The sequence below is a fragment of the Lissotriton helveticus genome, chromosome 11 (genome assembly GCF_964261635.1).
Source record: "Lissotriton helveticus chromosome 11, aLisHel1.1, whole genome shotgun sequence".
Taxonomy (NCBI): domain Eukaryota; kingdom Metazoa; phylum Chordata; class Amphibia; order Caudata; family Salamandridae; genus Lissotriton; species Lissotriton helveticus.
Genome location: NC_136072.1, coordinates 1,006,733,504 through 1,006,759,934, shown reverse-complemented (window position 1 = coordinate 1,006,759,934; position 26,431 = coordinate 1,006,733,504). Strand labels below are relative to the sequence as shown.

Here is a 26,431-nt window from a genome sequence, read left to right as displayed (position 1 = left end):
GTGCCAATAGACCTATCTCAGCAGGGCGACTCACGATTTTGTAAACCACATACAGCTTTATTTTTGTGTCTTCTCCCTAAAATTGCCTCCATATCAATGCAAGTAAAATAAATTCTTTAGCTTTTTATTTTTTAAACGTCCCTCTTTCTTGCTTCCAAATGTTGGCATTATGCCGTATATGGGTTTTTACTTCCCTGTGCTAAAGGAGAGAGCCAGCCTGTCTGGAAATGTGTATGTACTGAAAGAAACGTGTACTGCAAGTACCTTTGATTCAAGTACAAATGTCAATACTTAATAATATTTAGTGTGTTTAATAGACAGGACAACTGTACTTTTCTGATAAATTGCATTGGCGTAAAATGTATTTGAAAAAATAAACTATTAACGAGTCTAAGAAAAAAAAATCAGGCATCTTCTGCCTACTTTGGGAGTGTTAGAACGTGGGGATTCAATGAAATATGGAGCTCATCTCCCTCAACATGCCATCAATTAAGCACTACGTTTACAGTTGGAGGCATGTCACTTACAAATCTTCGTCATCATGCGTTTAAGTCTAATTACTTTAACTGAAGCCAACAGATCATTCAACATTAAATGCATTCAAGTTTTGGTGCGCGGCTCCCCAGGCTAGGTTCGGTGGCTCCCCCGGGAGCCATGGCGCACAGTTTGGGAACCACTGCTCTAGATATAGTGCTAAATGACAGATTTGTATCTGAGCAGCTTTGCTTAATGTTTCCAAAATTTCGCATTATTATGCAAAAGCAAATTATGCAAATTTCGTACAGACTCTTGTACATCTGTAAAGTTAAAGAATCACCACGTTTTTTAAAACTACTATTTTCAGTCACGGCCCAAAGAGGCTGAGCCGCACTGAGTAGGAAATGATCCGCATTCCAAGCAGCAGGCTCTTCAGATGTCGATTCGCCCGTTCTCAGCCCCTGGGCCTGCCTCATCTGTATGCACTGCTTCAGAAGGCTCATGCTGCTATGGCGGGCAGCAGGCGCCAAAGCGAGGCAATGAGAAGCCTCTCTCTGATGATTGATGACGCCATTTTGGGACATGGTATCCGAATAAATGCAAGGACAGAAATTGAACTTATATTCGAGCAAGAGCCTCACCTACCAGATGCATTTGTGCTTTATTATTACAACTACCGGGTGGCAAAATGCCACCTAAAATATTCTAAATTATTGTACAGTTAGAGACAAAGTCGATAAATGGGTCTTATGGGCTCCTCTGGGAATAGGCTACATCTTTTACTGAATAGCTCTGTACACCATTGAGGCTGTCACTCAATGCATATCGACCTACAATAATATCATATCTACTACGTAATAAAATAAGAAGAAAAAAAGAAAGATCATCTCCAGGGTTCATATCAGCATGTAGGTGATTTCACAACATTTCACCCAAGAACTTGGATTACGAGAAGTAGTCTTATGTCAATGTAAGGAGCTTGCTTATCTCAGAAAATAGGTTCAAGATCTCCAATTTGAGAACCTTAAAATTTTATTTTTATTTGATCACATTAGGTATGACTTTGAGCACTTGTGGGATAAAAACATAAATCTTACTGGTAAGTCCTATCTCAGGGTAAACTAGGGCACTTACTACTGGTCCTGAAGATTTGCCATTGACTCGTTTGACCACAAGAGGCAAGAAACATGTTGACTTTCGCACAGGATCTAGGGTTCATTTGTCTCCTTAATGCTTCCTTGTTGAGGCAGCACTGCCTTCAACACAGTGTCTCTCAGAACTCTGATCAAAAGTCTTCAGACTGCCTTACAAGCTTCAGAACCAAATCTTGACTGACACAGGTAATTTATCTATGAGCACGAAAAAAGAGTAACACTTGCATACTTTTATGCGAGTGTGCCCCATCATCTGCAGAGTTCCAGGGCTCCACCTCTCACACTTGTCTGCAACATATACATGCTCTACTCATAAAGCTACTAAGATATGTCAGACGGCTACACAAATGACACACAGGTTGGCACAAAGGTTGGAGGCACAAGGAGGAATTCACAATTTTTCCAGTGGACTCCAAATCTTGGGAGACATTTAAAGGTAAGTATTGATTGGTTGCGCACAGGCTGTTTTGTACTTGATTTCGTTTTTGTAGTGTGCTCCTGAGGTATCACTCTCTGACTCATCGAGTGTGAATATATAATACTAAGCAAGCATCCTCTATATGTAGGGTATGACCCTCTAGGCACAACATAAATCGCTGTCTGGCGATTAAATGATACTTTTTTTGTTCAATAAAGTTTCTTCATGCTTTGTGAGTTTAAACTGTGAATTTAATTCAGAGATCCATCATATATCACATATTCTTTATGATGTGTTTTAGCTCTTTTCTTCACAGGTTATATGCAGTTCAAAGTGGCATTCCCAATGCATTTCGTGCACAACCGTGCACTTCTTCAGGGGAATCTCTAAACAAAAAATTATAATAACTCTCATGAGGATATGTATGGGTTCAAGTTCTGATGGTTCGTTAGTAGGTGCATCTTCCATGATGGTGTGTATGGCGATATTAATCTGGTGGTCAGTGTTATGGTGATTATTAAAAGTTTTATGTATCAACTTCATAATGAGACTGGTTTCGAGGTGTCTTAAATTACAAATGTTAAACGTGATAGCGTATTATAGAAAGCATTGTGTAATGTTCTTTAATGCCCCAATGAAGACGCTGCACTGTTGGTGTGGTTAACTTGTTTTATTTGTTAACTCTCCCTAAAGAGCGCCGAGCCGCGACAGCTCTGTGTCGGCTTTTCGTGCTTCTGACTCGCGCTGCGCGCGCACCCTAACATGGCGGCCGCACGTCACGTCTGTACGTGACGTGCATAGACTAGACAGCGCCCCTACATATCTCCCCTTTTTCCAAACAAACATTTAACTCACTGTCCGTTGCTCATGTCAAAGTCTCGAAATCTTGCAGGCTTAATCACCGCCCTACCGCTCCGTGTGAGTCTCGGGGGATCAGGCGGGACCGCTCCTTCCTGCGACCCTTCACTCGTTCCTCCACCTTCAAGCGCGGTCGCGCCACCATCTCGCCTGCTCTTTTCCGCTTCACCAACTGATTCCTGATCGCCATAGTCCATTGTCTCTCTCCACTGTTCTCCTCTGCTCACCTCCAACTCTCCGTCTGATTGTTCTTGTTCCTGAGACCCTGCTTCTACCCCTTCGGGGTCTTCTCCATCATCTTTGCACTCCGTTGCATCTGGCCATGCGATCCTGTGACCACACGTTACCGTCACTCAGTAGAGCCGCCCTACCCCTCACTTCCTTGACTTGCAGGGGCTTGCTGTATTTACTCTCTCCTTTCCTCCTTAGTGTGGCCAATTTCACTCGTACCCATTCCCCCTTTTTCAGCTCTGTCTCTTTCACATTTCTCCGGGCGTTGTAGTGTCTAGAGTAAATGGATTGTGCTTTTTCCAGGTTGGCTCGCACCACCGCAGGGGACCATTCGCTTGTTATGACTTTATCTTTCCACACACGGTTGTCCCGGGTGAATGGTTCGCGGCCTCTCAGTATTTGAAAAGGGCTGTACCCTGTACCTGTGGGGGTGATGCTGTACGCCCACACCATGCGCTCAATCTCTCTTTCCCAGTCCTTGTTGTTGGAGATGGCTGCCTGCATGGAGCCCATCACCACCCTGTTAAATCGCTCCACAAGTCCGTTCCCAGCCGGGTGGTATATGGACGTGTGCTTTGCCAGGATTCCATTTCTTTGCATGAAGTTGCTCCATTTCTCTGATCTAAATTGGGGGCCATTGTCACTTAAGATGGACTTCAGAATGCCTTCTCTCACGAAAGTGTCCGCCAGGAATTTTATGATGGTCTCTGTATCCATCACCTCGTCTATTTTCAGCTCAGGCCATTTCGAGTACCTATCCACGAGGACACATACGTACTTCTGGACTCCATGCACATCCAGGATGGGGCCCAGTATATCCACTGACAACTCCTCCCACGGGTTCCTTGGGGGGTCAAATTTGCCCAGGGCAGGGCGGAGTGGTTTGAGCATTTTGTCTGCCCCATGGCACTGTGGGCAGTCTCTGACGTGCCTGTCGGCCCTTGCATCCATACCCGGCTACCAGTAGTTTTGCTTGGCCCTTAGTTTAAGTTTTCCGATTCCCAAGTGTCCCTCGTGGAGCATGTCCAATAGTTTGGGGATGATGTCTGCTGGAGGGATGACTTTCTCCCCTCTGTATACAAACACTCCTTGGTCATCCATCAACAGCTCTTCTCTGACTTCGAAGTATGGATTGAGGCCTCCACGGGTTAGTCTCTTATCGGCCACCCTCCTGTGATGTATGATTTCACTTCCTCCAGGACCTGATCCTTTCCGTAAGCCTGCCTCCATTCCTGGTGTCCGATGGTTTTCTCTTGATCTTCCATGAGTGCCACAATTTCTTCCGCTCCATCTTGGTCTACTCCACTCTGATCCATGGCTGCCGCTCTACTCAGGTAGTCTGCTACTCTGTTCCTGCTGCCAGGGATGTGCTCTACGTCGTACCTAAATTCCAGCAGTTTGAGGGTCATCTTTGAGATCCGCGGTGTGCCACTTGCATGTCCGCTGGACGTTAGTACTTTCGGCAAGGGTTTGTGATCTGTCCTTAACAAGAACCGTGTGCCCCACAAGAACTGTCTGAACCTGGACATTGCCCACACAACCGCCAGCATCTCCTTTTCAATTACACTATACTTCTTCTCGGTCTCACTGAGCGTGCGGGATGCAAAACTGATCGTTTCCATTCTCCCTTGGCCTCAATCTTGCATAAGGACGGCACCCAGCCCCTTGTCGCTGGCATCCGTGGTTAGTACCGTGGTTCCTTGGGGGTCGTATCCTTGGAGCGGAATTGCTCCAGCCACCTCTCTCTTGATGACTTCAAATTCACCTTGCGCTCCCTCCGACCAGCAGAATTCCGTGTTGTCTCGTGTCAGCTGCCTCATGTGATGGGTTTTGGACGCGAAGTGCTGCACGAACTTACTATAATACTCCGCCATTCCAAGGAATGATCGTACTTCTTCTTTGGTGGAAGGCGGTGGCGCTTCGCAGATGGCTCTCACATTGTCTGCCTTCGGGGTAACCCCTCGCACCCCTATCTCATGACCCAGGTAAGTCACCGACTCCATTCCAATCCGGCACTTGGTCCATTCAGCTGTGAGGCCCTTACTCTCGAGGATCTTTAGTACCTTCGCCAGTTTGCTGTCGTGATCCGGTCTGTCTCGTCCCATTACCAGGATGTCGTCCTGGAAATATTGGACTCCATCGGTGTCTCTAAACAGCTGGTGCATCAACTTTTGGAACACCGCAGCCGCCGAGGCTAGCCCGAACGGCATGCGGCGGAACTGGTAGCACCCGAATGGAGTGATGAAGGACGTGAGTTTTCGGCTTTCCGGATGCAGGGCTATCTGGTGGTAGGCGGAGGTCAAGTCTATGGTGGAATACCATTTGACACCCCTGGTTCTGGTCAGCATCTCCTCGATCCGGGGCAAGGGAAACCTCTCCACCACTATGCTCTTGTTCAACTCGCGTAGGTCGACACACAGCCTGATCTTCCAGCTCGGTTTCTTCACGACCACCAGGGGTGCGAGCCATTCCGCGCACGTGATAGGTTCGATGATCCCTTTCCTCTCGAGATCCTGTAGTTCTTCTTGCACCGCGTCCCTTACCGCCAAAGGAACATTTCTCACTTTGTGGGCGACGGGCACAGCACCGTCCTTCAAGACTATCTTGTGCGCAAATTTCTCCATCCTTCCGACTGTGCCTCCGAAAACCTTGGGGTAGTCTTCCTTCCATTTTTCTAGGTCCGACCAGATTCCCGGTTCCGTGAGCAGTATCTGTTCCTTTCCTCCTGGGTCCAGCTTGATGCCCAGGTCGCCTTGGTCGAGCCATCCTAAGACAGAGGGTCCTCTCTCAGAGATGTACAATTTGCAGAACGCTGACCGGTCTCTGAACTCAAACTGTAGTGGTCTGAATCCTGCCATAGGAATGCGGTCCCGGTTCTACGTCACTGGGCGGATGTCTAACTTCTCCAATTCTGGGTCTAGGTGTGGTGCAAAGCTCTCCTCCCACACCGCTCTTTGGATGATGGTGTAGGGCGAGCCGGTGTCAGCCACGACCTTAATCGGTATTCCGCCAATCAGCATCTCCAGCACCGGTTTCATTGTTCTCTTGCATTCGATGTTCAACACCTGGTCATCTACGCTTTGTACTTGATCTTCAATGTAAATGACTGTGACCACGTCTTCCTCTGCCCCCTCTTCTTGTTCTTCGCTTTCCTGTCCGACGTACTTTACCATGCTCTTCGAGGACTTCCTCCGACACACCTTCTCGTAGTGGCCCACTATGCCGCAGTACAAACATTTGGCGCGGAACGCGGGGCACTTCCTGTCGTGTGCCTCGTGCGACCAGCTCCCGCACCGATAGCAAGGTTTCTTGGTACTTCCTGCTTGTTTCCCTGGAGGGCCTGGGTTACCTTGCCATTTGTTGTGCCCCTTTGCCGCCGAACCCTTGTTCTTGTAGTCCCTGCGGGGCTCCTCCTCGTCTATTCTGTTCACCATTGGGTTGGTGGTGGTCTCTTTCCTCGTTGCGTCCGCGCATCTGCGCGCCAGCTCTGCCCTTTTGACGATTACCATCACTTCTTTTAGGGTGGTGTCACCGCTGGCCCACAACTTGTCCTGCACCGCCGTGCTCGTGGTATGCATCACCACCTGGTCTTTAATGAACTCCTCCTCCCAATTATCATATTTGCACGTGGACGCTAGTCTCTTCAAGGCCGCAACATACTCCTCTACTGTCTCTCCCGGCCGTTGTTTCCTTTGCTGGAAATTGAACCTGTCTACTGAGACACACACCGCCGGCCTGTAGTGTTCATTCAGGGCTTTGATGGCATGGGCATACACATCCACGTCGGTGCTTCCTCTTTGTTTCGGGACAAGGCTCTTGTAAATTCTCAGGCCTTCTGGGCCCAGATTTAGCAATAATATGCGTTTCTTCCTCTTGGGATTGAATTGTTCTTCATTCTCATCCTCCAATACTCCTATGAAATTATCGATGTATTCCCTCCAGTCTTCCCACTTCATCAGCGGTTCCCCTGGTCTTGGTAGGAACTGCACAGGCGCCATCGCGTACCCCGCCTGCGCACTCATTTTCTCGCTCTTGATCGCGGGATGCGCGTTCGCCTGGCCTCTGGGACTTCCTGGCGTGTTGTCCTGCTCTTCCTTGCCTGTTTGCGGTTGGGGACTGCCTTCGTCCGCCCCCGCAATCTTGCCTGGGGGATCCAGCGCGGTCCTCCTTGTCCGGTGGGTCGTCGCGTGCTCAGGCGCACTGTCCTGACGTCTCTGGGGTGTGGGCTACCCTTTAAGCTGGTAGTTACCTCCCCTGGGCTGTGCTGAGCTCTGCCACGCTCTTTAGGGTTGTACCTGTGTGTTGCTGCTGGTCTCCTTCCGACCTCTTGCTCTTCCTGGCACCAGGTTTATTTTCTCTTTTCTTTTCTGTGTCTAGTTCCTTACTGCTTGCCCTCTGGTCGCCGGTGGCAGGTGGTGTCCTTGGTGGTCTGGTCCTCTGCAGGGGGCAGGGGGTCTAGGATCCCACCCTCGTCGCCATTGTAATGTTCTTTAATGCCCCAATTAAGACGCTGCACTGTTGGTGTGGTTAACTTGTTTTATTTGTTAACTCTCCCTAAAGAGCAAAGAGCCGCGACAGCTCTGTGTCGGCTTTTCGCGCTTCTGACTCGCGCTGCGCGCGCACCCTAACATGGCGGCCACACGTCACGTCTGTACGTGACGTGCATAGACTAGACAGCGCCACTACACATTGTGCAAGTAGGTATAAACAAAAAACAGGGAATTAAAGTGAATTAAAAGGTGTATGCATCCTAGGTTGTCCGTCGAGCCAGTATAGTGAAAGTTAGGTGAAAACCGATCAATCGCGTCTCTTTACTAATTGTTATGATGTGAATATTCTCTACGTCCGTTAGTTATGGTATTAGGATAGTAAAAAAGAATTGTGCCCGTCTCTTACCTGCCGGTTAGTTCTGTGTGTTTCGTGCATTCGTGTAGTTAGTTGTTTGTGCATCTAACCTCCGTGATGATAAAAAGTTTAGACATAGAGAGAGGACTCCTCTCGTGGGGCCGTACGCGATCGCCATCTTGAAGTGGTGTAAAATCCTAGGTGGAGTGGTGTGGCTCACTGGTTAGAGGCGGCAGACCCAGAAGCAGAGAATGGCCCGGGACCAGGGTTCAATTCCCGACGCGGCAGGGTCGTGGACCAGGGTCAGCGGACTCGACAATTCTCGCCTCGGCGCCTACTCTAACCAGGGATCACACTTGGCAACTCTGGGCATTAAGCTTGCCTCATCTCTACAACGGCCCCCCACAGACGCCGGGGATGCCTGGTTTCACCTTGGAGATACCCAGAAGGGACCATCTCACAGGGAAAGCCAGGACAGGTTCCCCAGCGGTCTCCAGCGCCGGGACGCTTACGGGCAGCCGTGCGCTTTACAAATCCAACACATTTACATTTACAAATCCAACACATTTACATTTACATTCACATTTACATGCGGTGAAGAGTACCTCAATGGGTTCAAACAGGGCGAGCTCCCGTTTTTCTGATGGTTAATTTGATAGGTTATACTCTGCTTGCGATCGTGGTGTTAGTTGTTAGTATGCTTAACACTCGAGATGGTAAGGAGGTTAAAACGAGAAGAAGGACTTCTCACTGGGGGCCGTGTACGGGCGCCATCCTAGAAACGTGTGGGGTCTAGGATCTGAATGTTGTCAAATAGCAGAATGGGTGTGTAGTGTGAAAAACCTAAATAAGTATATAAACAATCTAGTAATCTGCAGGTTAAATAATAATGGATTATGAAAGAATTAATAAACATAACATCAGCATCGATCAAATAAACAATAGGATGAGATAATACAGTGAAGTGCATGATATAAAGGTACAAACAAAAGGTACAAAAAAAGGTGGAGCTTTTACAGCAAGGCTCTCACTTCTGTACACCTACGTAATATTTCAACCCCTCTATCACTATCAAAAGGTTACAAATTTAGCTGCTAGACTCAAAGTCAACCAAAAGAGAAAAGACATGAAAGTGTACGTGCTCCTCGGTGAGTAGGAACAAACTTCAAATGTGAGGCGCTGAGTAAGATGTCTCTTTCTAATCCAAGAACACACCTGGGGGCTTATTTATGAGCTAGTTTGTGTTGCTCTTACACCACGCAACATGGTGCAAGAGAAATACAAACCTTATATGTGCTTTATGAATCCACGTAAGGCCACTTTGCGTAGCCCTGAGTGGCTTCATAAATCTGGAGTAAGGCAACGCAGCGCAAATCACCGTGTTGCCTTCCTCTGCTCTGGGAAGGCATTCCATGGGTGTACATGGGTGTTCCCAAGCAACTCCCATGGCTTTTGACGCATTCTCACATTTACCAGAACTGGTGGACCTGGGAATATGCCAAAAAGATACACCTTCTCAGGTGAGGTGTAATGAGGAGAAATATCTTTATTTCTCCTCTTTACTTCCTCTTTCTATTCGTGTGTCATTCTGCAGCACACATAGAAAGAGGAACATGCCTCTCAGGATTGTTTATGTGCAGAACGTTGTCCCTTCCTGCACAAAAACAATCCTGCTTACAACGCAGGCACCCTAGTTTTGGGGCTAGGCTGCAAAAGGGACTCCAAAAATGAACCGGCGTTCCACCAGATCAACTCATTATTGACTCAACTTCTTCAGGTCTATTGTTCACCAAATCGAAGGGTCTACTACCTCAAACATTTAATACAACAGGATGCGCTAAAGTAGTGCGCATTAAAACATATGAAGTGGCTGATTGCAGGGAACTAGAAAAAAGAAACACGTGATTCATTTTCAATGGTTGGCTCCATTGCAGCATTTGAACATTCAAAGTTGAAATCCAGGTGACCGTGGATGAGTGTGATTGCGGCTATGTAAAATTCCAAAACATCTGCATCTTCAAATCCCTTTCAAGATCATACTTTCAAACTGCTTCAACTTCAACTGCTAACCTTTAAACTTCTGTAATTTTGTCTTTAAAGCTCATTCTGAGGTGATATGTCATTGAAGGTTACAGAATACTGACCAGAGTGGGCAATGCCAAACCAAAGCAGCGTGCAGAGTCAGACTGTTCCAACTAGTAATTTTATGTGCAACTATTCTCTTCCCAATGATAACTCAGATACCAACGTATGCACAACTGATTTTTTTCATTGCATAGTGCTCACTAATGGGAAGGACTCACAGATTGTAAAGTAATGTATGGGTGACAATCACAAACAGGCGAGCATTTCTCTCATGTACTTGGCCTTGGTCAAGTGCGCACTATGGCAAAAGGCAAAGCACCCACTTCCCATGCCAATATATGTAAGCCTCCCCTAAGGAAGGCCTATCGAGGCCTAAGGCAGGGAGCTGTATATTATCAAGTGGGACAGGTATGGTAAATATGTGTCCTGGAAGCAACACTTCTAAATTGTCATTTTGCTGTGGGAGTATTAGTAACCCCATTGGCTAACACAGATTACTGTCTGACCACTCAGCCCATCTAACTTCTGAATAGGACTACTGAGATGGGTACTGTAAGGTATCAAATTATTCATGGCATTGAACTTAACTTGAATTAAAGAAATTCAACTCTTAGAAAGTTACCACTCTGTGACCCAGCTCGTCCAGTGGCCCTACACGGTCACTAGCCACCAGACAGCTTTTTGCACCCCTGAGGAGTGATTTGAACGACTCCCATGCTTAGGAACATTAGCAGCCTGCTACAGGATGAGGTGTTACATCCCCTTCGCAGGTGACCACCCAGGGTGTTTGCCCAAAAGGTGAGCTTCAAAGGTGAAGCTTCCTTTGGTGGGCAAATGGCAATCACACTCTTGAGGAACTGCCCTTTGTTCAGGTAGACAGGCTGGTGGTGGGAACAGAGAGGGGAGACCAGTGCCCAAACTGGTTTTCTCATGGGCTTGTACCCTACACATAGCCACACCTCTAGGGTAGGCTACCAAGCTCCTAACATCCAAGTAAGGGTTCAGACATCTTAAGATTGGGCACAATAGTGTACTCTGGGATTTCTAGATGCCACACACCACCAGAAAGTACTCACCAAGAGGGAAGGGACCTGGTAGCCTATTGGCTAATGACCACATCTTTCCCCCAGGGCACTTTCCCAGGATAAAAATGCCACCCTGAACCTTAGATCACACCGGAACTGAAGAAAGGACCGAAGAAGGACTGCCCTGCTGACCCCTAGACTTGGCATAGAGGGGCTGCACTGACTGCTGGACTGCAACTGTCGCAACTTGGGCTAGCGAAGAGAGGACAGGGCCTGTGGCGCCTGGCTTGGGGAAAAGTCATTACCAAGCCCCAGACCAAAGAGGTGACTCCAATGGTCAGTTAGCTGACCCCCTGGAATCAGCACCAGGGATATCAAGACCAACTTGGCAAATCAGTAGCCACTTCTGGAGAATCATCACTGACTGCCGGTGGACGCCCCAAGACACCGGTCCCCGATGGCCAAAAGTTGCACCTGAGTCAGCTGCACTCTGGAGTGTTGTCTATGTCCAGATTGGTTGCCCAAAAGGGACACCAGCCTCCACCAAAGGATACCATTGGGAGCGTTGTGTACGGAGATCTGTAGCCCAGTTGCAGTTGGCCTTCTACTCTCTTAATGAGGACTTTGAGAGACTCTGACCTCTGTGGCCAAATTCGCCCCACCTGGCCCGGGAACTAAAGAATACCAGCAGAGGCACCCCCATGTTTCGGTGGTACAGTTGCGTTGGGACCACTTTCTTCAGGGCACAACTATTTTTCTCCTTATGGATCTCATTTCATCAATAATCACACCTATTGTAAAATGAAATAAAAAGAATATGCATATCACTTTAGTGGAATGAATTATCATAGGCAAACAAAAATGTGCTCATTCCTGTTGTTTAAAAGAAACTAATTTTTTTTTATAAAACACCACAATATAGACAGATTACATTTATGATTTCTAGCTTATAAGTGCTCCAATCATCCCATACTGAGAGCCTGCTTAAACCAACAAGAAGTAATCCTCTCACACACCATTTGTTCGCCCACACTCAGCATCAAACATTCGTCATCTCCTCTGTACTCGCTATTTTAACTCACCGGTACCACGCACTCAAGTGGATATTCCTCCAGATCAAGGGGAGTAAATAGATAGTGCTTCAAAAGTTGCTAAAATAATAAAGAAGACCCATCATTTTAAGGCATACTGTGTTGTGTATTGTATTAATTACTCACTAGATAATTTTTTATTGAAACCAACAGTTTATACCTTTTACAGATGTTGGTAGAATTTGCAACTAAATTGAGATATGTTTTCTTTAAAAATCTATATCTCCGGTACCCTTTGGTGGATTTTGTTTATCCTAGACTCTAAAAATTAATTAAAATATAATCCATTTTTATAAATTGGTGTCAGATTTCTTTCCTGTCATGTGGCTTTCTTATTTTGTTGCTTGGTATTGTTAAATGCTTTACCCTAGTTCCTTTGTTTAATCCTTGCTGCTCGATGTCACAGCTACCCAGGGTTGAGCTTAAGGTTTTACAAACTAGCCTGACTGGACCCAAGACAGTTTTTATGAGTGTATTACAAGGTAAGTCCACACAGACGTACCATATAATATACCCACACCTTCACAATATTCTCCCTATAAAGACAAATCTGAAACTCACAGATATGATCCATAAATAAATAGCAGGTGTGAGAAAGGATGCCAGCGAGGTAACTCTCAGAATCTGAGAGGCCAACAATGGTGTCTTTCGGATGCATCTCTATGCACACACTATGTTAATATTGAAATGGGTTAAAGGCAATTCCCCAGTTTACATGGCAAGGTAGAGAATATATGAATATCAGATAAGGCTTTGTGGGCTCATTACAGATGAGAATCACATTTAGGGGCAAAACATTACTACTGTATCACTCTTAGGTCTCGAAAAATCTACTTACTCACTCGCTATGGCAAGTCAGATTTTATCAGGTCGGGCTATTTATAGGACCTATTCCTCCGTTCTGGCGAGTAAACAAACTGGAAAGGAACAGGTTTTCTGTTCATTCCGAAAGTAAATGAGCACTAAAGATGCCTTTAAATCTTGTTTTTATCTTGACAAATTTGCTGTGTATTCAAGGACAGAGGTCAAATGTCAGTTTGTCTTTTTACTAACTGCTGTTTATCTTATCCCTGAAAAGTGCGCTACTTTTTTTTTTTTTTTTTTTTTTTTAAGAATTTCTTATTAAAAGAAGAAAAAACAACATACAAGGCAAAAAAGGCAATAGTATACATGGACATGTGTTCACATAGGAGGACACATAGGCACGATATTATACAATAGATCAATAGCACATATTGTGGGGAGGGGGCCAGCGGGGGAACAAATTGAAGGATAACAGAGAGCACACCATACATGGAATGCCGGATCAGGGGGACAGAGGGACTTCGGGGTCGTCCACGAACGGAGGCGCACATAGATTTCCACGGTATGCGTTCCATTGGCTCCAGATACTATTCCATTTTCTAGGTGTGCCCCGCGCCACATACACAGTCTTCTCTCTGAACATACACCAGTCCATATTCTCCTTCCACACCGATACCGTGGGCGGGCGCTGGGAACCCCACAACTGCGCTACATCTCGTTTGGCTATCATATTGCCAAGGGTCGCCCACCGCGTCTGGGCCACACTATAATCATTCGGCTCCCACACATTCAAAAGGCAGCGCCTGGCCTCGGGCTGCAGCACCACCCCCGTGACTCTACTCATCACTGCATGCACGTTATTCCAGAACTGCACCACATCTGGACACTCCCAAAGTATATGGAGGAAAGTTCCAAGCATCCCACAACCACACTTACATAACCCTTCCGAGGAATAACCCATGCGAATCAAGTGTGGACCAGTGATATACACACGGTGTAAGATTTTGAGCTGAACGAAGCGGAGACGGGCAGGAATCGCGACTTCTTTTGGCGAGGATAATGCAGCCTGCCAATCCTCGTCGTCCAGCTCCAAACCATCGCCGGTCCAGACCTCCCTAAGACGCACTAACAGATCCCCTCGGGTATTAATCAACTTCTTATATATCAGGGAAATGGTACTGTCGGGGACGTGGCCCTCAAGGATCCTATCTTCAAGGGGGGAGGACTCGGGGACGACAGCACCCGCAGGGAGAACTGAACTCAAGGCATGGTGAATCTGTGTGTATCAAAAGAATTCCCGGACACTTAAGTCATATTCTGTCTGCAGTGCCGCAAAGGTCTTGATTTTGCCTTTGACCCAAAGATCGCCCACGCAGCTAATACCAATCATATCCCATTTTTCAAACCCTTTCGTTTTACAGAGACATCCCAACCTTTCAGAAGCATACAACGGGGTCGCACGAGTCAATCGATCTTCCCATCCCACAGACGCATTCGCAGCATGCCACACGCGTACAGCAATTTTGGTAGGTCCAGATAAATCCTTGCCCGCTGCCTTGGAGTAGAGCGCCCTCCTGTAGTCCCCGCCCGGTAGCAAATACTTATCCATCTCGAACACCAAATTAGGAGCAGGCGCATATGTTGCATGGTTGATCGCACTCAGTTGCGAGGCCCAATAGTAACGCCTAATATCCGGCAACGCTATACCCCCATCATACAAGGGAAGAGTGAGTTTAGCGAGGGAAATACGCGAGTGTCCATCCCAAATTAACCGTCTCTGCAGGCTCTCACCCTCTCTAAAGTAGCTCGCCGGAATAATATCGAACTTATTCTGAAGCACGTACAAAAACCACGGCAGGGCCATCATTTTAAAAAGGGCTGCGCGCCCGAGCGGCGATAGAGGCAACCCGCGCCAGCGCACAACGTCAAGTCTCAATCTTTGAAGGGGGGGGAGCAGATTATGTTCGTAGCGAGCCGCAGGGTCTAAAGATATAAAAATCCCCAGGTACTTAAAGCCCGTCGGAGAGACTCGAATGGAGCATCTGCGAGGCAAGGGGGGGGACCGCCCGAGAGCACGTACACACAGGATTTAGCCCAGTTGATAACGAGGCCCGATTTTTTGCCAAACGAAGTGAGCACATCGAACAAAACATTCAGAGATTTTAGAGGGGACGTGAGGTACAATAAAATATCATCCGCGTAAAGAGAGACACGATCCTCAAATTCCGGGGACAACCGGATTCCCTTAAGCAAGGGCTCCCAGCGCAGCCAGGCAGCCAGCGGTTCAAGGGCGAGCGGGAAAAGCATTGGTGACAATGGGCAGCCCTGTCACGTGCCCCTCCCGAGAACAAAAGACGCTGAAACCTGACCATTCACAACTACCTGCGCCAGTGGCTCCGCATACAAATGTTTCACCCAGCCGATGAACCCGGGGTCGAATCCGAATTTCACGAGAGCGGCCCAAAGATTAGGCCACTCAAGAGTATCGAAGGACATCGTAGCGTCCAATGAAGCCAAGATGGCTGGTTCATGAAGAGACGCCGCCCTCGCAAGAACACCGTGCAAGCGCCGCAGGTTAAGCGCTGTGTTACGGTGCGGGATAAAACCAGACTGATCCGGATGGACCAGGCTGCTGATAACGTTCGTCAGGCGGTTAGCTAATAACTTTTCGGTTCAGCGTTTAGAAGCGAGATCGGTCTATAAGATGAACAGCGAACCCGTGGCTTCCCCTCCTTATGAATCACTACAATTGTAGCAAGACGCTGGTCACGTGGGAGGGAGCCCGCGTCGCGGGAATCTAGAAACATATCACGAAGATATGGAGCCAGTTTGTCTGGGCACAATTTATACAGTTCAATGGGCAGGCCATTCGGACCCATGGCCTTGCCAGAGCGGAGCGAACGAATGGCGGTAGCCACCTCATCAGCTGACAACACCGCGTCCATCAGGTCTCTGTCAGCTGCAGGCAAGCAGGGCAAAGTAATATCGCGCATCAACAAATGAGAGTCAGCCTCCTGTCTGTCAGAGACCGGAGCATATACAGTTCGGAAGTGTTCCGCAAAGCATTCAACAATCGCAGCTGGCTCAGTCACGCACACTCCGTCCAGGTTCTCAATAACAGGAACCACACGACTCGCCCTTTCTTTCTTGTCCAGCCACGCAATCAATTTACCCGCTTTATCCCCAACATCATACAACCTGCCCTGCTGTTCCCTACTCATGACCTTCGCAGCATCAGTAACCAGGGCCTTATAATCTAATTGTTTTAGGCTGAGGGAATGAAGTTTGGCACGGGACACTCCACGCTCCAAGTCACTCTCCAGTGCGGTTATCTCTGCCTCCAGACGGACCACCTCTTCATGCTTACTTTTCTTGGCGGTGGCTATCAAAGATAAAGCCTGCCCACGTAGCACAGTCTTAAACGCCTCCCACAACGATACAGCAGATGACACAGACCCCACATTTTCTACAAAATAATAATCAAGGGATTTCACCAGTTCGGTACGGGTCTTGGGATTGCGAAGAAACCAGGGGTTTATAGGGGCGACCCGTCCCTCATTACTCATAGTAGTATCCATGCTAAGCCAGACTGGGGAGTGGTCGGATATGCCCCGGGCGAGGTGCCTCACCTCCCCAACGGAGGAGGACAGCGCCGCCGGCAGCAGAATATAGTCGAGTCTGGACAGACTGCCATGGGCTCCAGAGTGAAAGGTGTATTGCGCCTGTTCCGGGTTCAGCAACCTCCAACAGTCCACCAGACCAAATGTCTCCAAGAACCCACTCAACCATGATTGCGACCTGGGGTGATCCCTGGGGGGGGGGGGGGGGGGGTAGCGATCTATGTCACCGGAGACAACTGAATTGAAGTCTCCGCCTATCACCAAAATGCCCTCAGGGAGTCCCAGTACTACACGCCCAAGATCAGCAAAGGTCGAGGTCTGTAGACCCGGCGGGACATAGACAGTGACAAATGAGACCGTCCTCCCCTCCCATCTACCAGTGAGAGCGGCATAGCGCCCCCTATCGTCGAGAAGCACATCATCGATTGCCAAGGGGAGGGAGGACCTAACAAGGATACCCACACCCCTAGAACCAGAGGGGAAACCAGAGTGTGCCACCAGACGATACCCTCGCCAATTCATGGCATGGCACGTGTTCCCAACCAGATGCGTTTCCTGCAACAACACAACATCGGGGGAAAGGCGCCGCAGTAGTTGCAACACCACACCCCGTTTTATCCTGTCCCCCAACCCATTGACATTCCAACACATTAGTTTCAACCCACTAACCCCCATCCCAGAAAGATGCGCAGAGTCCACCCCACAACGAACACAGTGACCTAATCAAGAAGAAATACGAGACATTGCCTTGAAAGAAACCCACAAACACCCAAGAGTCCACCCCACAACGAACACAGTGACCTAATCAAGAAGAAATACGAGACATTGCCTTGAAAGAAACCCACAAACACCCAAGAGCCCCCCACCACCCCCCAATAAGAACCCGTTACAACGCCCCCCACCCTGCACCCCTGCGTTAGACTCAAAAGCCACCCCAACTTGCAGTGTGCCTGTCGCCCCATCATTAAACTAGTCTACGAAAAGAAACCCCTGAGGAGGAAAGAGTTCCACTCCCCCCGCCACCCTCGGCACATAAAAATAAGACACAATAATAGAAGAGATATCGAACCCAGCCAAATAATGCGTGAATGTTCAGAAATCAGGAAACATAATGTCACTCTTGTTCCGATACGCCGCCCTCGGCTCCACCCGGATGCCCGGTTGAGTCAGTCTGTTTGGGGAGGGTATCCAGCCAGTCACTAACTCCGTCAGGACGAACGAAGAAGAAAGTCCGGTCTCCATAATCGACACGCAGCCTGGTTGGAAAGAGCATTGCATATTTCAGGCCCAAGTCTCTCAGCCTTCATTTCACTCCCTGAAACCCCATTCTTTGTCTCTGGACAAGCTGCGTGAAGTCCGGGTAGAAACTCACCGCCGTGTTCTCGAATTTTAAGGGCCACTTACTCTCGAGGCCTGTAGGATGGTGTCTCTGTCCCTAAAATTGAAGATCCTGGCGATAATAGGTCTCGGCGTGGCACCTGACTTCGGCTTTCCGCCCGGCACTCGATGGGCACGCTCCACAGCAAAGAATTTGCTCAGGTCTGTGGGGGCCAGGTGATTCAAGTCGATGTCCTCAACGAGAAGATCAATTGCCGAGGCACCAGAGGTTTCAGGGACCCCGATAAGGCGTATGTTGTTGCGCCGGGCCCTATTTTCAAAATCCTTCAGGCGATGGACCATGAGATCGTTGGAGGAGCACAAGCGTCCAACTTCCGTCTGCAGATCAGAGACATTGGTCGTGAGGCTAGAGGTCTTCAGGTCCAGAGACTTGACCCTTTCGTTGGTCTTCGACAAGTCAGCTCTGATCAAAGTAACATCAACTGCCACAGTGTCTATTTTGAGAGCGAGAGCCTCGTATTGCTGACCAATGGAAGTCTGCATATTGGCAAAGGCACCCATGACGTCCTGCAAAGTCAATTCGGCCAACGCAGTGGGATCGTCAGTGGGGCCCTCAAAAGCTCGACTGGCACCACCGGGGGACCCCTTGGGTTGGGTATAACGATCCATGACGTTAGTTTGAATCGGACCCCTGCGTAGATGCGTTTTAGTCTTCCGCTTCTCGTTGTCAGGCCTGGTGGTCATGTTGAATGGTGAGCCCCGAGGGGCCCCTCGAGACCTGGTGAAAATTGCCGCTCAGCCCCAGATCACTGCAAATAGCGAAGGTGGGCTGAAAGGGCAGGAGCAGCAGCTCAGCCCAACACCCAAACCTTCAGGACAGTTGGCGTATAGTCAGGCAGCAGAGTTAGGCTGGATCCCGATGGGGGAGCGAGGCAATCACGCTATCAGAGAAGGCAGCTGCCCAAAAACGAAACCGAAAGTCAACTCAGGGCAACAGGGGAAACCTCTCAGGCCGCTGTTGTTCAAATGCTCCCCGGCGTCTTGGTGTGCCAGCTCCCGGTGTCGCCGTGGGGCGGGCCTCCAAAAACTCCGATCGGCGTATCTACGGTTCCCGAAGTCCAAATGAAATTTTGAAAACAGCCAAGGTGTCAGCTGAGGTTCATCTGCAAGAACCCGTGGTCAAAGTCAGGATATCTTTCAGGATATATGTGGAGGGCAGCGAGGGACTCGGGAGCCCTGTGCTCACGCGTCCATCCTGGATGCGCGCGTAGCTCCTCCCCTCAAGTGTGCTACTTTTCTTTCTTTTATTACAGTAGAGGTTTTGGTTATGTGATCTCTCACAATCATTGTGAAACAAAAGGCTGCAAGATGTTAATTTTTTCAAACACACAACATTTAAACAGCTTGTAAATGAATAGTACAAATATTTCAAAATATACCATGAATTACGAAAGTAGATTTGTTTTCGTAATTCAGAACGCTTTACTTGGCGATGTGTAAATCACAAATATTTGCAGCAACTCGATTTCTAAACATTCTACACTATATAGTTTTATCAGTAAAACTGCATGTCAGTGGGAAATGTTTTGGCCATTTCAATGGAAAATCTGCTGATTGCAAATGAGTGTGCTAACACTTCATGCTTTAGGTATGTATTTATTAAAAGTGATAGTTTAAAACATGATTTAAGAAACATTCCTGCCCCTGCCCTGAAGACAATGCTGTTAATGTACCACGAGGCAAGTCAACGGTCATGTGTATCCTAAGTGTGACTAGATTTGTAATATATATGGAGCAAAAGTATAGTCTAGTAAATCAAACAAATGTGTATTTTTGTATAGCAGCCATGCTGGACTTCCGCGTTTGAAGGTGCTTTCATATGTGATAAAGAAGAAAATGGCAGGTCAGTGAATTTAAATATTTGCCTATGCTCACATAATTTAAAGCTAGTTTATGGGTTTATTAGGTTGAGTAGATTATTTAAATCAATAAACCTTCAGGTCTAGTAACATTTTTATGATTTTTCGAGACCTGACACTGAACATGTGTGGAGATCTGAGAAGCAAGAAAGGAACATCAACCTTCCAGTAGAGGAGTTTTAGTACCAAACAAGATTCTTAAATATTTTTCTACAAACAGGTATGCACTTTTATGAATAAGAAATCTTTAACACTGATGACCTAGGATAAACACTGATGATCACCTAGTATGAGCATTGGTAAACACCTACGAACAATGTGACTAATAAAGGCATCTTGTTCAGTCCCAACATGTAACTATACGGAATAACTGGCCCAATGAATCTACTATTTATTAGATTCTGTGAACCTAGTAAACTTAAGAAAGGTAAGGATACCAGCAGGCAAAGAGCCTATCAACAAAGTTTATCATATAGTGGAAAACAACCATAAGCACGGATGATAAACAATAGAATTATTTTGCACCATGATCATATTAATACCATCTATTTGTAGGAAGAAAATAGGATTATTGTAGCAAGCTGGCTCTTTATGTGATATATCAAGAATCTTTTTTTTGCAGGAGGTACAAAATATGTTTATTGTTCAGTTAATTAAAAGCACAACAATAACAACATTAAAACAAATATCACTTTTTGTGTTGTCTAAAGAGTTCTTTCATCTCTTATCAGCTGACCCGCTTGACGTCTCAGGTCCGCCGGATCAGATGTACGACAGGTTTAGCGACTGGGTCTCCAGGGCCTTGGACACCCTCATCCCCTTGGTGACCTGTAAAACTGGATCTGGCAAGGCCAGCCCCTGGTATGACGACTCTCTGCGGGCTCTGAAGGTTTCTTGCAGGCGCGCAGAGCGGGCATGGCGCAAAGCCTATTCCAGCTCTAAGAAAGTCTTATACCAGGCAACAGTGAAGGTGTACCATCGGGCGGTGTGTAGAACCCGTGCCGCTTTTTATGCGACACAATTCAGGAACAGTTCGAACCCGGCAAAGGCTATCTTTAAGGTATTGAAAGACCTCACTGCCAAAAAAGTTACAACATCACACCAGAGCTCTGTGGAGCACTGTGAAAAGTTGGCAGAGTTTTTCCTGGAAAAGGTGAATGCCATCTACCGAGCCTTTCCTGTGGTCGTTCCCTCGGCGATTACATCTTCTAAGCCACCACCATCTGAGGGACTATGTTCTCTACCTTTGTTAAACTCTGATAGCCTAGGCACTTTGGCCCGCAGAGTGAAGTCTGGGTCCCCTGAGGATCCACTTTGCCCTGAAGTGTTCAAGGACCTTGCGGCACATGACATCTCCCCGCTTTGTTCCTTGGTCAATGCGTCACTTACATCTGGCGTAGTTCCACTGAAGTGGAAGCGAGCCATGGTTCGTCCGATCCTGAAGAAACCTAGCCTGGATGGGAGCAAGCCGGAGAGCTATCGGCCTATTTCACTCTTGCCGTGGCCGGCTAAGGTGATGGAGGCACACGTAAATGCCGCCCTCTCGGAACATCTCCGTCGAGCTGATATACTCGACGCCACGCAGAATGGGTTCAGGGCAGGTCATAGCACGGAGACGGCTCTGCTCTACATGGTGGAGCACCTTCGCTCCGTGCTTGACGCGGGACAAACGGCAGCGCTGGTGCTATTAGATCTAAGCGCTGCCTTTGACACCGTCTCGCACCCTATCCTTCTGCAGCGTTTAGAGGAGGCTGGTGTTACCGGCACTGCTCTCGACTGGTTCCGGTCGTTCCTAACCAACCGGGCCTTTAGCGTGACCGTCCCACCTTATCAGTCAAAATTTCTTCCGTTGAACCTGGGCGTCCCCCAAGGCTCCTCGCTGAGTCCTACGCTGTTCAATCTGTACGTAAGGCCGCTAGCTGAGGTTGTCAAACAATGGGGTATGACCATGGTGTCATATGCCGATGACACCCAGCTAGCGGTCACGATCAGCGGGGATGCTGAAGTCGACGCCCCTAGGTTTCAACAAGGACTGAGGGCGGTCGCTAGCTGGATGACGCTCAATTGTCTCCAGCTAAACGCTAGTAAGACCGAGGTGATGGTATTTGGTAGGCAACCGGAACTGTGGGGAGAGAGATGGTGGCCGGAGGAGTTGGGTTCTGCTCCCATCCCAGTCGCCGAGCTTAAGAACCTCGGGGTCTGGTTGGACCCTTCCCTTACGTTTGCATGCCACACTAAACGCACGGCTGCTTGTTGCTTCGGCATCTTGCGTGGGCTCCGTCCGGTGCTAAAGTTCTTCGATGCCCCCACTCGGCAACTTATGATCCAAGCTACCGTCATCTCCAGGCTGGATTATGCTAGTTCTTTGCTGGCCGGGTTGAACGTGGCTGAGATCGGGCGCCTGCAACGGATCCAGAATGCAGCAGCGAGAGCGGTGGTAGGCCTTCCAAGATTCTGTCCTACCTCCAGCACCATACGAGCGCTGCATTGGCTCCCGGTGGCGCAGCGGATTCAGTTTAAGGTCCTCTGCGTCGCCTATAAGATCTTGAAGGGGTCCCCGGCAACGATCCTTACGACCCTCATGGCCAACTACATCCCAGCACGACCTTTAAGATCGGCAGACCTCGAATTGGCCGTGGTACCGCGCTTTAAGCGAGCCAGGGCCGGTGGACGCTCATTTCGAGTGCGGGCCGCTGCTTTGTGGAACTCCTTACCCCCGGCAATTCGCGCTATGAGCGATTTGCTTTCTTTTCGTCGCGCCGTGAAAACATTTTTATTCCCTTAGTCATTTTGCTTGTGCTGTTTTTATTTAGTTGTGTTGTGTAGCTGCCTTGTCGGGCGCCAGGACGCTCCTTAGCTGGATCATCTGTGCGCCTAATAAAAACCACATAACATAACATAACATAACATAAAACTATTTCTTATCATGATATTTACACTTCTTCCTATATAATGTAAACAAAACATTTAATAAAATTACCTAATATTAAAAACAATATCTCAAGTGTTACTTCAAACAACTATTTTACCAGGCCGCTAGCCTTGTTTTGAATGTTCCTTTTACTAGATTTTGAGGCTAATCAAGGGTCGACTATGCTGCTTAGGAGCATTTTGATATATTAGTTCCTCAAGAGTAAGTGGTCCACTTAGCATAGTCTCCAATAATACATATTGTTACCATTTAACCTTGCCACTAGTCTTTATTTGATATTTCTTCATATTTATTTAGGAGTTTGGTCAAACAACAGTTAAGCTGTGGATCTTCAGGATCTAGACATTTTAATATTGCAGTTCTGCAAGAGGGAACGCCTCTTATATTGAATGGCCCCCTTAACAATTTCCGGCGATCCTCGCCTAACACTGGGCAGATACAGACTAAGTGAATAAAATCCTGTGTTGGTGCTCCATAGAGACAACAAGATTTTGGGCCCTGATATTTCCAATTCGGCTGGTCTGCATTTGATGGCAATTTACCAAAGCGTATCGCTATGAATTTAGATTTTAGATGGTAAGAAAATGGCTGATCCAAATATGCCGCCGGTTGCAGTTTTACATAGGATTGCAAGACCATCCAAGCATGTGCCGTCTGCTTTGGGTGGCCTTGTCCTCAAGTAATGAGTGCTGCTTTGCTCCCTTCTTCAAGATTTGCTGGAAAGTTGAATAAGGAAAGTTCTTCTGCCAGAGTTGCGATGTTTGTAACCTGCAATGAAGTTTGAAGATATACATAATAGGCGGACTGCGGATCATCTTGTAACGCAGTCCAAAGTGCATTATTGATTTCATTATCTCGATTCCGCCAAATTTGATACCAGGCTCTAATCGTGGTATATCTTCTATGAAGCTGTTGCTGTTGTAAACCGAATTCTAGTCGAACCTGCGCAGGCAAGGCTTTATGCGTAAGTGAAAAAACTTTTTTGTATGCTCGCGTTTGGAGTCTATCCAGATCCCCAGCATCTTTCCCAAACTGGACTTCACTTCCAAATGCAAGGGTGGGAAGTAGTTTTGCCTTCATGATGGATAGTAATAAAGTGATGGAGGGACCTTTTAATCTTTTTGAAATAGAAGAGAATGCAAATGTAAGTCTGTTTCCCTTTTTTGGTGTGGCCTCATTTTGTATTCGGAAAGTTAATCATTTATCCAGATATATTCCTAGGTATTAGTAGCTGCGCACTACTTCAAGATTCGAGTTACCAAATTTAAATGAGGTTCATTTTTGAATAGTTTGACTTATAATCATGGCATTGGGGTTTGCAGCATTTATTTCCAACAAATTCTTCCTGGTGAAGAGCCCTAGCTCATCTATTGCTTTTTGGAGGCCGATTCTTGTATGGCTTGCCAAGACTATATCATCGAGAAAAGGGGGTGGTGATGAACAGAGTGCCTGAATTAAGCAGACCACTCTTACCCAGTCCAAAGATCAGGGCTTGATCCATCACCGTTTTTTAGCTCACTGCACCATCCCAGCTCAGAACTTGGCTATATGCAAATTAGTCTGTTCCTGTCCCAGTGCATGATGGGAACAGGGCAAACCAAACTACCAAGCCAATTCTTGTACTGGGAAGGAAACAAGCTTCCGGGGACTGGTTTCTGCCATTTCAGGCGTCGTCGGCCCGGCTTGCTTGAATCCTGATGGTGCAATGAGCAAGGGACTCACATCTGAGTATACCCTTCCACGCTTATGGTGGACAAAATGATTCAGAAAAGGGGTGGTGATGAACAGAGTGCCTGAATTAAGCAGACCACTCTTACCCAGTCCAAAGATCAGGGCTTGATCCATCACCGTTTTTTAGCTCACTGCACCATCCCAGCTCAGAACTTGGCTATATGCAAATTAGTCTGTTCCTGTCCCAGTGCATGATGGGAACAGGGCAAACCAAACTACCAAGCCAATTCTTGTACTGGGAAGGAAACAAGCTTCCGGGGACCGGTTTCTGCCATTTCAGGCGTCGTCGGCCCGGCTTGCTTGAATCCTGATGGTGCAATGAGCAAGGGACTCACATCTGAGTATACCCTTCCACGCTTATGGTGGACAAAATGATTCAGAAAAGGGGGTGGTGATGAACAGAGTGCCTGAATTAAGCAGACCACTCTTACCCAGTCCAAAGATCAGGGCTTGATCCATCACCGTTTTTTAGCTCACTGCACCATCCCAGCTCAGAACTTGGCTATATGCAAATTAGTCTGTTCCTGTCCCAGTGCATGATGGGAACAGGGCAAACCAAACTACCAAGCCAATTCTTGTACTGGGAAGGAAACAAGCTTCCGGGGACCGGTTTCTGCCATTTCAGGCGTCGTCGGCCCGGCTTGCTTGAATCCTGATGGTGCAATGAGCAAGGGACTCACATCTGAGTATACCCTTCCACGCTTATGGTGGACAAAATGATTCAGAAAAGGGGGTGGTGATGAACAGAGTGCCTGAATTAAGCAGACCACTCTTACCCAGTCCAAAGATCAGGGCTTGATCCATCACCGTTTTTTAGCTCACTGCACCATCCCAGCTCAGAACTTGGCTATATGCAAATTAGTCTGTTCCTGTCCCAGTGCATGATGGGAACAGGGCAAACCAAACTACCAAGCCAATTCTTGTACTGGGAAGGAAACAAGCTTCCGGGGACCGGTTTCTGCCATTTCAGGCGTCGTCGGCCCGGCTTGCTTGAATCCTGATGGTGCAATGAGCAAGGGACTCACATCTGAGTATACCCTTCCACGCTTATGGTGGACAAAATGATTCAGAAAAGGGGGTGGTGATGAACAGAGTGCCTGAATTAAGCAGACCACTCTTACCCAGTCCAAAGATCAGGGCTTGATCCATCACCGTTTTTTAGCTCACTGCACCATCCCAGCTCAGAACTTGGCTATATGCAAATTAGTCTGTTCCTGTCCCAGTGCATGATGGGAACAGGGCAAACCAAACTACCAAGCCAATTCTTGTACTGGGAAGGAAACAAGCTTCTGGGGACCGGTTTCTGCCATTTCAGGCGTCGTCGGCCCGGCTTGCTTGAATCCTGATGGTGCAATGAGCAAGGGACTCACATCTGAGTATACCCTTCCACGCTTATGGTGGACAAAATGATTCAGAAAAGGGGGTGGTGATGAACAGAGTGCCTGAATTAAGCAGACCACTCTTACCCAGTCCAAAGATCAGGGCTTGATCCATCACCGTTTTTTAGCTCACTGCACCATCCCAGCCCAGAACTTGGCTATATGCAAATTAGTCTGTTCCTGTCCCAGTGCATGATGGGAACAGGGCAAACCAAACTACCAAGCCAATTCTTGTACTGGGAAGGAAACAAGCTTCCGGGGACCGGTTTCTGCCATTTCAGGCGTCGTCGGCCCGGCTTGCTTGAATCCTGATGGTGCAATGAGCAAGGGACTCACATCTGAGTATACCCTTCCACGCTTATGGTGGACAAAATGATTCAGAAAAGGGGGTGGTGATGAACAGAGTGCCTGAATTAAGCAGACCACTCTTACCCAGTCCAAAGATGAGGGCTTGATCCATCACCGTTTTTTAGCTCACTGCACCATCCCAGCTCAGAACTTGGCTATATGCAAATTAGTCTGTT

General features: G+C 47.7%; 1 protein-coding gene across 1 annotated transcript in view; it reads right to left on the bottom strand.

Annotated features, from left to right (window-relative positions):
* SVOP (SV2 related protein) overlaps positions 1–26,431 on the bottom strand; it is a 381,533-nt gene that overhangs the window by 280,866 nt on the left and 74,236 nt on the right. The window lies entirely within an intron of this gene.